Genomic DNA, 13,875 nt, shown 5'->3' on the forward strand with positions numbered 1-13,875 from the left:
CTGTTCTGTGACTCTGTGATTCTAGAGAGGAAGAGGTTTAATACAGATCACAACATGGAAACTGCTGTAAGAAGTGTGCTCATGGCAGCTTAGAGGCAGATGACAGCAGGAGTCCCTTACACAGTGCGTGGTGACATTCGCTCTTGAGCACAATGACCTTGTAGTATCAGTGGCAGAGCAGTCAATGACAGGGCAATGGGTGCCTGACTGATGAGCTCAGCTGTATGATGCTTGTGGTTGCAGGAGGATTTATGGATTTCTGCATTTCACATCCCTGTTGACAGACTAGCGGCCCTATGGATCAAGGTCTTCTGAGTGCTTGTTTGCTCACACACAGGCATGGCACACAGCAGTAAGGGGAAATTTCGCCTCTCTTCAGCCACACTGCCCTCCTCTGCAGTGCTGCGTGTGACCCATTCCCTGAAAACAATTGCAGTTTTCCTTAAGTTCTGATGCAAAGGAGATATGTGCACTGGCTATACCCTTGATTTCCTCACCTTATACTTCCTGTGATACACCACAGACGTGCATTTTGGCTTTTGGGAGTTCATTTTCTTCTTTTATGTGTTGTGAATTCTTCAGAATTTTATTCACCCTGCTGCAGCCTTCAATGACCCACAGTGATACTGAAGGTATGAGGTACCACTTCGTAGTGCAAATGGCCGCCCTGAGCACTCTGTACTACAACGGTGGATTTCAATCAGGATCCATTGAGTGAGCTCACTGGAAACAGCCTTTGCTAAGTCTGAATGAAAAAGTTAAGCACGCAGCACTGGTACACTAGTCTTGATGCAGAAGGGACTGAAGACCTCTTACTTATTTTGGTCTGATCAGAAACAGGCTAGTCTGGAATCTCCTTTGGAAAATGCTACTGCATTGATTTAAACAGGTTACAAAAGAAAAGCTATTTTTCTTGAAAATATTAGAGGCCTTTTTGACCTTTTAAAAATAGATGCTTGATACTTTCTCACGTCACTTTCCTCGTGCGCATGAAAAACTTGTCCCCCTACCATGATTCATTGAACACCAGGCAGTTACAGGCCAGTACATCTTAAGAGTTATTGGCATTTCAAAAATGGATTCAAACACTGACTCTCCTCATCATCCCCTCCCTTCTCTGAAGGAACACACGCACACTGTACTGACCTGAATAAGCAGTATGCCCATTTCACCAGCTGAGCATTAATACTGATTTCACACTTGGAACAAAATAGCGTATACCTGAGTCTTTGAAGGAGGTTATCAGGAAGCACCAATATTGTGTCTTCCTTCCTTCTCCAAAGGGCACAGCATCACACTCTCAAATAAATCAATTCAGGCATGGGAAATATAATTCAAATTTCTGCACAGCAGGCTGAAGCAAAGGGTTTTTTTATTTCTATCAGTACTTTAGCACCATGCCAGCAATCCAGATGAAAGTCTGTTGAGAGTTGGGTTGCATTAAATTAATTGTCCATGTAACAGTATTACACCGGTCTGCCTAATCTGAAAAAGCATGCGATTAGTCTGTGGAATTGCAGCTGATAACGACCAAACACAGCTACAGAAGCCACATCGTTATAAGAATTGATTTTATAATGAGTGCAGTTTGAGGGGATAGATACCTTCTCATACTGTAGAACTGAGGGGATGTCTTATACTAATTTTGGCTTGTTGTTGGTAAAACTGAAAATACAGGAAGCCTTGTAAGTCAAACAAATCATGACCAGGTCTTTGGAGGAAAGAAATGGCAGCTTTCAGCACAAAAGCAGGCTCCAGAGTCTGAAGCCAGAAGTACACGTGCTGACCTTGCACCACGGTCCCTTCACTTCACATCTGGGATGGATATTTGCACTCCTGTGGCTGCTTTATTGGTCGAAAATTAAACTCCGAATCTCCACTTCTCTTCCGAGTAAGCAGTTCCAGATTCTCTGAATAGAGAAATGCTGATGTGACTCTCCTTGCTGAGGACTGGGAGTTATAGTGGCCACGTGTGCAGTTTTGGAAGGTGCAAACTACAGGGAAAATGGCTGAATAGTAGCTATAAAGCAAAAGTACCTAATGAACAATATTCACTAAGGTGTTGAGATTTCAGTTTGATAGGAGATTTTCAGTATATATTTGGAGGGTCTTACATCTTGAAACAGTTTAAAAGAGGCAGGGACCCAGCCTGGACCAATTCTGAATGAAATGAGCCACTAGCTCTCTGTCTTTCCTATCAACACAGGCAGCCCAGAGAAAGAGGTTTGCATTCTGGTGCTTCACAGACACTGGGGCAGGTGTACCTGTTGACTGACAGCCCAACTGATTTAAGGACAGTCACTAAATTTTCCCTTTAAGTATGAAAGATGTAGGGAAGACAGAAAGCTTTCTCTAAAATAAAAACACCCACCCTAGCAGTGGTATGTCTTTCTCAAATGCAGTGAGCTCCAGAGGCTCTTTAGAGTTGGTGGTAAAGAAAGCAGTTGTTCAGCGGAGAAAGAGTCCTCCTTGTTCAGATATGCTGACACAAGCATTATGCCTGTCTCGTAACTCCCTTCATGGAAATGGGCTAGTAGAGTGTATTGCCACTTATCTTTTACTGCTTCTTTCCTAGCTTTGGTAGTCAGTTAATGATGAATAGTTTTATTGAGAATGACCTGGGCAGATGAGAGAGTTACACCACAGATAATCACTTAGGGCAGCGTCAGAATGAGGAAACTGAAAACCCTGCTCCTGAGAAGACCAACTTCTGCCTGACCTCAAACTCATTTTGAGTGAATATCAAAAGATATCACCAGCCCAGATTGTCCTGGACATTGGCTTCTAGGACCCTAAGTCAACTGACAGCCTTTTCAAAGAGACCATCTTGAAGAAGATGTTCCCAGACAACTTAACAGAGTTCTGAAGTGTTTAATATAAGTGCATACACACAACAAGAGGTGACTCTGGAGAGCTGTTCATTACTAAATCCAGTGCATTATAGAAACAGGGGAATTCACAATAGTAAGTGCCTCAGATATGTACAAATAAACTTCTTAGACAGAAAGGGGAAACTGTCAAAACAAAAGCCACACCACTGTCACTCCTTGGTTAAAAATGTTCCCAAACCTTATGAGAGGACTCTGAATATCCACCAGAGCACACCATGCAGTATGTCTCACTCACTTCAATGAAAGTAAAACCTCCTGACTTGATCCATTGTGAGAAATATATTTGCATTGTCTAATGTGAAATTCAATTATGAATACAGACATTATATTCCAGCTGCTAACATCATCTGCTACATCTTTCAAATGTCTTCCTGAAGGGATTTAGTTGTCCCTTAGTCAGTGTTACACAATCCCTGCAAAATATCTTTTTCCAGCCCAGAGATTTCCTTTTGTCTCCTCTTCTGTTTGCATCCGTTTGTTCCTTTCATAAATAACTATTTACTATTCCTATGCTTTCTTTCGAAGGGAGGCCTTGACCCTATAAGCTCTTATTCCTGAGCTTTAGCTCCAGACTCAGCCAAGACCCCACTGCAAAAATATGTACTTGATTGGGGCACTCAGATATAATGTACTTGGGAAAGGGATCTTCTATGCTTCCAAAGTTAAAACTAAACTTCTCTCTGTATTAGGATGCAACAGAGAACACAAACACCAGCAAGCAACTACTGAAGTAAAAGCTGTACGGAACAAGAGTGCAGCTAGATTGACTTACCTGATTGTGACACTGGATTTCCATGACATAAATAAGCCTCTACACTTGCAAACACTACACAACTGCATACAGGTAAGAAAGACTTAATAGTGGAAAGAGAATATGTCATAAAACTCAGGTGAAAATCTGGTATATTAATATACTTTAATGTTTGTGTATGTATAGAATATTGTGATCAAAGCAATAAAAAATGACAGCCACATGATGGTGATTACTGTTATCAGTGAGCATAAGCCTTTCTGCACATCTAACCCCATTTACAAGGAGGTTGCTCCCAAACCATATGAAGGATTTCTGCTGTAACTATGCTATATATACCCAGGCTCATAGAAACTAATTTCTGATTACTGTCATTGCTTTAGTTGAGACTGAAGGAGGTTTAATATTCCAAGCAAAAGGCATGGAAGCCCATTAACTTTAATATACTGGCCTTGTATTTTCATTAGCACTCTACATCTTAGATGAACGTGTATACATTTTTTTCCTCTATTTATGTCTACATAAGTGTTGTCTCTAGAAACCATATGGCTCAATCCACAAAGGGGCACAGAAATACATACACTCAAAAGCATCAAATTAATTTTTGAATTTAAATGAATGCTTTGTGCACATTAAGTACCAAATTAAAAACTACAGGGTAAGTTCTATATTGTTTCTTGCATTGCTCTAAAACCAAAATGCATATTTTGAATCCAGAGTATCTGACTTTCATAGGAAAATGAGTAAACAAGTTTAGTACATATAATGGAACATTACCATGTTTCCCTCTGAAAGATTCCCTCTTTTGAAGTTAAAGACCTGTGGATGGAGGCTGATCAGAAAAGTTGAACTTGGTGCTTGATCTGACTGGTCAGCAAGGTGCCGAAGGAGAGGGTAAAGAACCCTCAGTACACAGGGAAGAGGGTCATTGATTTTCCTTTGGTTTACATTTAGTTAATAACAAAATGGAAAGATGTTATCTCACTTTAGTTAAGTCCTCCATCTATCCATAGGGAAGCCACAGCACAGCCAAAGCAATCCAACCTTCCCACAGTGCCCCACAGTGGAGCTCAGTCACCCACAGAGACCAGCTCTGTTGCGGAGCCATTTCAAAGTACGGCCAAAAGAGGCTTCTGATTTAAAGCCAGCTGCAGCAGTCATACCTTGTAGTGAATCATCATCTCCTGAGGCTACAGGCTGAGATCACCATCACATGGCATGCAAAGCACCGACTTACCTATGTGAAAATAAACCATCCATCACACATACACGAACTGGATATGAAAAAATGACCTAGAAATCGAGGGGGTTTGAGTCCTATTATCCTCTGCCCCTGAGCCATCCTCCTGTCACAGGAAGCTTGTGACATATTTTGTGTGGGAGGAAGGTTTGGGGATGTGGGATGAAGAACCCCAACTCAATTTTGTCCTAAAATGATGCATAACTCAGAAAATAGAACAAATGAAAGAACAAAATGGTTGCAAAAGACGAAAGTGTAGTAGCAAGGAAAAAAAAAAAACTTCCTCGTTGCATACTGCATCTCCATTTGAATTGCAGAATTAATCTGAATGAATTATATTTTTTAATTTGTTTAACTAAGATAATAGTCACCACGCACTGGTGGTTTTAGCAGTATTTTCTCTTTATACGTATGACTCAAGGATTACCATAGCAACTTGCTTCCTAATTAGCCTTCAGTTAGTAACAATCAATATGATTAGACAAGGTCAGTGCTGGAGAAAGCTCTGCAGAGTTTTAAAAAGGCTACTGAGAGTCGCTAATGGCTAGAATAGAATGAGTGGGATCCCGGCCCATCTTCCTCAAAGCATGGTTGCTATTGTTCACACTTCAGTGAACAAAAGGAGTCATGACCAAGGATACTCCTGCCATTTACCTGACTACAGAAAGCTTTTAACCCCTGAACAGGTTCACAAATTATGAAGAATAGAAGCATCCCTAGATTTGCAGACAAAAAGATGCCTTGTGATCACATTGCTGGGAATGATGTCGACTTCACACTATCAGAGTGCAAGAATAAATATGTTGGATATATTTATCAGCTCCCCTACATCTGAAATCAACAATCCTACATGGAAAGGCTACATGAAACCTGAAATAAAGTGAGGCTCAACAGTTCATGGGAATGGGATTTAAACAAGTGCTGGGACCTCATCAGAAACATCTCCCTCTGGTGACCTGAGTGACTGCCAATCTCTGACAGAATTTGCCCCGTATTTTTACAGTCCGTTAACATGTTACCGCTTACCCCATAAGCACTGTGCCTGGCAACACAGTTGGATGACAACATGGTGTGCTATTCAGAGGTACTCTGGGCCTAGGGAACACAAAACAGGCTCTTCAGCACTGACAGATGAAGGCTCATGAAAAGCCACTCGTTAGCACTTTTAAATCTGCTACCAAGAAACACAGGCAAAAAAACACCAAAACAGACCCAACTTATTTTTAAATAAACGGTGTGTGTCATCAGTTATGTTCAGGCATGAGGCTGGCTGGGACAGATGGACCGTGATTGATTTACTTGCCTCTTTGTACAAACGTGTTGCCACTTAGCTCTGCCCGATGTTCTTCTTCTGGAGGTTATCTCTCCTCTGCAGCTCAGCCCTGCAAAGAGGTCGGGGCTCAGGGAGTGGAAGAGCAAAAGCTGCCTATACAGTGAAATCATTATGGCAAGGAAGTCTGGATAGTGCTGTGTGACAACACTTCAAGCCAGCTTTGATGCAATCTGTCTCAACCTTCCTCTGTATAGAATGTTCCCAGGAAGGAAAAAAGGCTTTTAAGTTCAAAAAAGACAGGTTCGATTAAAATATAAACTAGGATAATTAATTTTAAAGCAGAAAAACCTCAAAGGAAATTGGTTAGGTGGAAGAGAATGGAAGAGAGTTCATACACGCCTCTCTCATTACATCCAGCACCTTTGGAGAAGGTTTACAGATCCTCAGTGACTTATTCCAAGCCCTGCCCAGACCTCCCTGAAACCACATTCATTACCTCCAGTGCTGCTCCTCTGTGCAGTCCCTGAGTGGCATATTTCCAGACCTGACTGCAAAACTCCTGCTACTTGTAGTAGCTTAAAGCTGCTCTGCATCGAACATGCTCATTAGGCTGCAAAGGAAATGTACTATCCCTCTGCCTCCATGGAGCTCTTCTGCTGTCACTTTTCCTAAGGAGCATCATGTAATTGGGAACTGAAGTAGTAAATAATAAATCCATTTCACTGTACCATGCTCCTCCCTTCTCACAGCGCGAGTGGGAGAAAAAAAAAAGTTTAAGAATCCAGTACAAGAAGTCTTAAAAGCACAGAAAACTAAAAGGAAAAGCATATAATCATAAAATCTCATTCAAAATGAATGATAAGATTCACAAAAGGATTAGACATGTTCTAATGAGCACCTTCACGTCATAATTACACCAGAAAGAATAAATATTTCCAGATAAAGATGTCATTCTTTGTACTCTTGAATAGACAAGCAAGACAAAAGTAAATGTCTCTGAATAACAAAGAAGCAGTTTACTTTAGTCCACAAATGAAATTCTGCATTACTCCTTTTAGTGGACAAAATTCACAGCACACAGGTAACGCACAGAAAACATTCAAGGAGTTTGTGCTGAGCATCAGCACTGGGCAGCTATTCACTATTATGTATTACATGCGTTTCTCCTCAGAATAGGATGAACCAAGTATTTCTTTCCTCCATCTGGAGAACTTATTCCATAATTGTTCCAGAAACATTCTCTACAATGTCCTCCTTCAGCAATTGGCATTAGTAGTTTTCAGTGACAGGGGTCTGAAGGAAGAAAGTCAACAGCATGGCATTATCCTCAGCTCCTAATCTTCTGCTGTCTGCATATATATTCATTCATGTGCGCTTTAGTCACAAATGATACACACAAATGGTATCCATTATTTTCTTAAGGAAAATCAAGCACATATGTGGAGATCTTCATAAAAAGACACTTTTCTGTTCAAGAAATCCAAACAAATATTCACATTATTTTATAAGCAAATGGTTCTTGGCTTGGTCACAAAGCAAACAATATGTGCAACGAGTCTCTGGATTTACACCTGGGATGAACAGAGAATAGCAGCATCTTTTATAGAAAAATCAAAATGCGGCTCACTAATAATGAAGAAATGCCCAACTTCCTCTCCACTGAGCAAAACACCCATCAAACTAATGATTAAATCCACATCAGTCATTCGGCATTATAGAAATAAACGCTGTGCAATATAACGTTGTCAGACAACATTTCCTGCTTAGAAAATAAATGCCTTGACTTCATCTCGGTGTTTGTTTTCCATAAATGCTGAGGCTTCTATCAGCATTTGTACAGCAATGGGAAGCAATTCTCCATTGCAACATGCCAATTCCACCAGCATTATTTCTAAAATAAAAAGATAGATAAAATAAATAGCAGACTGAATAGTGCTTCTGAAGTCCTCCTGAAACTGAATTACCATTTCTGAACTGGTGCCAACCTTCCCCTCTGTGACAAAAAACATTGAACAATAACAGTAAGTACGAATAAGTATTGAAGAAGATCCCAGTTAGAGTATGCCAGGAACAAGGTCACACCTTCTGCACTTGTATAGTGTCGTCATTAGAAACACACTGAAATACAATCAATAGAAAAAAAATAATAACAAAAAATCTGGTTTATGATGAAAAAAAACCCAAAACTTTTCCATAAAAAAAAAAAAGTAATGTATGTATATATATATATATATATATATATGTATATATAAAAATTTTATTTTTTTCAGCAGTAATTTTTAAACCACATCCAGAAACTGAATATGCCTGGAAGTACACAGCCTAAGTGCCTCTCAGGATATGCCTTAACCCAAACCCCAACAGACTCCCACCAACACAGCACTGTGGTGCGCCAGGGACTGCAGGCCCTCACACCAGCAAGTCTGCCAGGCAGCAGAGATGGAGGTGCTTCACAATGAAGTGAGCAGCTGCAACATCTGTACTTCTAAATGCAAGTGTTTGAGTTCTCTCAGAAATGTTTAGTTATTCCCTTTCCCACAAGACTCTAGATTTTTCTCTCTTCAGTAGAATGAAGCCCTTTTCTAGTAATTCTCTTGAGATTCCTTTGCAGTTCCTGCTTTTTACCAAGAAGATTCTTATCAGCAGTCATGATGCATTTTCCATAGCCAAATAATTCACTGTGTGAATTATTTCTTGCAGTTTTTTTGTCACTTAACAGTTCTAATTGAAATGCAATTCTCCAGTTATAGCAATAAAATAGGCAGTAACAATCATTCTCATCACTTCCTCATGGTGGGTTTTTGGAACACTAGGCTTACAACTTCTATTTCTTTTATACATTGCAATCCTTAAACTTCGTTTTGAGTGAATTCAGAACCCATGTTTAAACACATAAAAAAGCAACTGTTTTTCTCCACGTATGTTGTCTTAGACTTGTAGAGTTCTAGAATGAACAATCACAGAATCACAGAATCACAGAATTACCCGGGTTGGAAGGGACCTCAAGGATCATGTAGTTCCAACCCCCCTGCCTGGCAGGGCCACCAAACATACACATTTACTAGATCAGGTTGCCCAGGGCCCTGTCCAACCTGGTCTTGAACACCTCCAAGGACGGGGCATCCACAACCTCACTGGGCAGCCTGTTCCAGGACCTAACCACCCTTCTAGTAAAGAACTTTCCCCTAACATCCAACCTAAATCTTCCCTCCTTCAACTTAAAACCATTTCCCCTAGTCCTGCTATTATCAGCCCTTTCGAAGAGTTTACTCCCCTCCTGGGAGTAAGTTCCCTTCAGGTATTGAAAGGCTGCAATGAGGTCACCTCGCAACCTTCTCTTCTCCAGGCTGAACAAACCCAACTCCCTCAGCCTGTCCTCATAGGGGAGGTGCTCCAGCCCCCTGATCATCTTTGTGGCCCTCCTCTGGACCCTTTCCAAAATCTCCATATCTTTTTTGTACTGAGGGCTCCACACCTGGACACAGTACTCCAGATGGGGCCTCACAAGAGCAGAGTAGAGAGGGACGATCACCTCCCTATCCCTGCTGACCACCCCTCTCCTGATGGAGCCCAGGATCCCATTTGCTTTCCGGGCTGCCAGAGCGCACTGCTGGCTCATGTTAAGAAGTTTGTTTTCTTCAAACAAGTTTCATCTAGAATGTTTGAAACGACCTTCAAGATCATCAAGTCCAACCATCAACCCAACTTGCAGAGTCCCATCACTAAACCATGTCCCTTAGTGTCACGTCCACACAATTCTTAAATACCTCCAGGGACAGGGACTGCACCATTTCTCTGGGCAGCCCATTCCAGTGCTTGACCACACTCTACATGAAGAAATTTTTCCTAACACCCGACCTAAATCTCTACTGGCACAGCTTGAGACCATTTTTTCCCTTCCTATCATTTACCACCTGGCTCCAGTACTGAGACCTCAGGGGCACCAGTTGTGACTGGCCGCCAGCTGAACTTTTATGAATTCAGGTAATGTGAACATGTCACACTGGGGAGAAGCATTAAAATATTTGGCATATATTCAGGAAAATGGATTTCCATTTTTCTTGCTTTAACTGTCTCTGCGTCTAGACAACCATAAAGCAGGGACAAGAAATGATATCCAAGACGATTCTTCTGATCTGCCCAACTTCTACAACAGCATGAAGAAGATCCGCCTGCAGCAGCGGCTGGAGATGTACTCCATCACAAGAAAATATGAGCAGCAGAGTTTCAGTTTCTAATGCTGGCTTTATATTAACACTGCTAACAAATAAAGATTATGCTAACAATTCCCATAGATTTCATTCTTGCTCAAGCAAGTAACAACAAAATGTTTTTTTTTTTTTTTTTTTTTTTTTTTTTTTTTTTCCCCCCTTTCTAAATATGTTCTATCAAAGAAAGCAAGATACCAAGGATACCAAACCACACAGAAAGAGTTATGGAATACTGTTTTTGCACTCTAATATGTTCCCATTAAAGTATGCAAATGTTTGTATTCTTTTCTGGGACTTTTTAAATAGGAAAGCTAAAAAATGCTGATGTGGATATAATGAATCGATTTTACAATTCTTATCTACTTCTTTCAAGTGCTTTTATTTTGTCTTTTTTTTTTCTTTTCCACCAAAGTATTTGTAAAACTTTTAGATCAGACTATGCATTTACTGAAGTATTACAAAGCCATAATTAAAATCTTTTCTCTTTGACATCAGAAGTGACTTACTGACAAGAATATTAAATACCCATTTCATTTGGTTTGTAACTGCAAGAGACGACAACAATAACAGCAAATGTAAGACCTCTTCCACAGATAAACTTTGGCAGGGAAAATTAGAATGCCAGGTGAGGATGCAGCAGAACATTTATAAATTATACTAAAAAACCCTAGTCTCGGCTCATTACATTGTATTTAGAACACATAACACAGCTTCTACTTTCAGAAGAAATAAATTTAATTACAAACCTACCAGACCTCGTATGTTTTTGTGCCAGACACTAAAATTTGCCCTCTGTGATTGATGTTTGCAAAGGTTAGAGAGTGGTCATTTGTAGCAATAACATTCATTCTAGAAGGAAATATGCCTAAGCCACTCAGTGCCATGCTGAGAAACAGCTGCAAAACTCAGTGCTTTGCCCAGCTTCTCCATTGATGATATGTTACTGGTGCCCTGGGAGAAGCTCGCATGGCTGCTCTCCATCAAATCCCATTTATGGGAACCCATTTCAAAAGAGCAGAGCACAGCAATGGGCAAATAAAGACTGACACCTTGGATGCTGTCAGGCTAAGGAATGCATGCAGTGCAAGATTAGCTCCTTTACATGGTTTTGCTGCTGAATCAGTGACCTGAAGCGCAAGCAGCCCCTCCAGTACAGACAAGAGATGCTAATCACTACTAAATGTAGACAGTCAACTGGGACAGGAGCATCTGAGACTTATGAGTCCACCCACTGGAACCTGGAAAATTCCTGTGATTGCTCACAGCCCTCATACCAGTGTGTGGTGGCTGGGCAGCCCTGTGGTCACTATTAGTTTACACAGGGTTAAACTACAGAGATGAAAGGCTTAGTCCTTTACCACAGCAGTGGCCCCAGTGAAAGAGTTGTTCTTTGGAATGCCAGCCTGAACTTTCCATTTCTTTGCTTCTACTGGTTACTGGTCTTAAGGTTTTTGAACGGTAGTCCTCTATTCCCTCAGAGATACTACATATTTAGACTCATTTAAATGCATTCAGTAGCCTACTTATTTTTGCGCCTTGACCTTAGGGTGCATACTGTTACACATAATTTCCTATAATATAAATTAGAATTCAATATCCATTAAGTTACACCTTGAGATTTCACCCTGGAGTATTTGTTATCAAAGCATGATCCTTACCTGATTTGGTACATATTTTGATACACAGAAAGCACTGCATCTGCCTTTCACCTCAGGGATGTAAATAAATATTTTTGTAAGCAAGCACTACTTTATTTGATCATCACAGCAACTCCTACAAAAAAAAAAAATTAGTAGAGTTTTCCAATAGGAAAACTTTCCAAAAGGAAAGGAATTCCTACGTAGAGACAAGTTCCAAATGTCCTGATTACACTAAATCTATTTTCTCAGAACAGCTTTAATGGTCACATTTAATCACAGCCCCTTACATACTGAATGAGGCAGAACACAACACATTATGCCAAAACACCTGGAGAAACGGCGACATGCCAGCCAGCTCTTTTATGAGCAGAAGACATAGATTGCTTATCCTTAGGTGACTGTACAATTTCTGCCTTTCTCTCTTTTCCCTCCTTTTGGACCATATGCTGCTGTGTTACAGAATCATGTTTGGGCTGATTGAAACTGATTTCAGGAGCAGAGAGAGTGATGGACATCCCTTAGACAGCTGCTAACCCTGGCAGTTTTGATGGATACCGCTGAAGAAGGTCAGGATTGTTTACCCACTGAGTTGCCATGTTGTTCAAATTTGCTAAAAAAGACTTACAGCCAGTGTCACTTTCTACTACTCAGTCTCCCAATGAGACTTTTAAAATCAAGCCAAGAACTTTGCTCCTTCCCCACTCATGGGAAGCAAGTTACTCCTTGATTTGGTAACCTTAGCACATGCTTCAAAATATTCTCCTGAATGGTTTTCACTGTTTTCACATACCTCACTTTGGTTTAGATGAAACATTAATGTTAACTCATTTTGAATAAGAAAGCATGACTTGTCTTTGAGGTTACAGAGGCAAAGGAGAAAGATTTTAACATCATACATCAGGTTGGTTGCCATATACAAGATACGCTGCTGCTAATGTATCTAGGTCACAGCAGACCAGCAGAATCTGTTTGAACAATCACAAGGTCAACAGTCCCAGCAACAACAAAAAAAGCAATGGCTCGAATGACCTGAGTGATGAGATAAAGACATGATCCAAAGCTTTTTTTCTCTACAGAATCATGAGGATACTATAGATAACTAGTGCTTACATTCCTGCTATCTTCCATGGATAGAAGACTTCATTTCACAGTCTCTCAGCCCTTAAAGTTTAACACTTTCCAGGATTTTCAGAGATCATAAAGGATCAGCCTCATCCAGCTCTGTTGAACACAGTATGGTTTGTGTTCTTAAAATTTGCCTTTGCCCAAAACTGTAGATTTTGGGAGCAAATCATGAAATAAAGCATCATTCTATTAATTTGAATCTTTTAAAAGAAGAAGTAATTGACAATGAACTTCCAAGGGAATTGGGCCTCAGGATACAAAAGCACAGGCTATTTGGCTTACACAGGGTGAGGCAATACTGTTGCTTCACTACAATATCATTGTTCAGAGAACAGCATTCCATAGCACATCTTTCCTTAATGACACAGATCAGGAGCATGTCAGAAGCCCTCAGCCAGACTTCTTTTGTCCTCCAAAAATCATTATATGGGTATTTCAAAAGCCAAGAGAGATCAACATCCTCAGTCTACTTGATAGCATGGATGATAGCATCCAGATACTGATTTGAAGATGAAATTGCTGTCTAGCCTTCTCGCTTAAGCTAAACTACCCACTCATCCTGTGATTTGAAATAAAATTCCTGTTTGCTTTTTTCCAACTGGGACTGAAGCATTCACCTCCCCCTGGAGCAGTAATACATCCTAATCCTCCCCATCATTAGTTCAGCTACTGAGGATCAGACCAAACTTCCTATAAATATGATGCATTGTTAGACCACCGCTCAAGAATTTACTTTGCTAGACC

The 13,875-nt window shown here is 40.5% G+C and overlaps 1 protein-coding gene across 26 annotated transcripts in view; it reads right to left on the reverse strand.

Moving 5' to 3' along the window:
* The window catches only part of FSHR (follicle stimulating hormone receptor), a 91,599-nt gene that overhangs the window by 27,722 nt on the left and 50,002 nt on the right, over window positions 1-13,875 (reverse strand). Inside the window, exons 1-2 of one of the 26 annotated variants that reach the window (XM_085542741.1) lie at window positions 5,909-5,972; window positions 4,806-4,879 (exon numbers count right to left, since the gene is read on the reverse strand). The exons of 24 other annotated variants lie outside the window; for them this stretch is intronic. The gene's annotated coding sequence lies outside the window, so the exon portion shown is untranslated. Of the gene's footprint in view, window positions 1-4,805; window positions 4,880-5,908; window positions 5,973-13,875 lie in introns of those variants that run through there. One more of the 26 variants, XM_085542740.1, reaches the window with a different exon arrangement.

This window comes from Coturnix japonica, chromosome 3, assembly GCF_054131305.1.
Source record: "Coturnix japonica strain WE chromosome 3, WE-NBRP24, whole genome shotgun sequence".
Classification (NCBI taxonomy): Eukaryota; Metazoa; Chordata; class Aves; order Galliformes; family Phasianidae; genus Coturnix; species Coturnix japonica.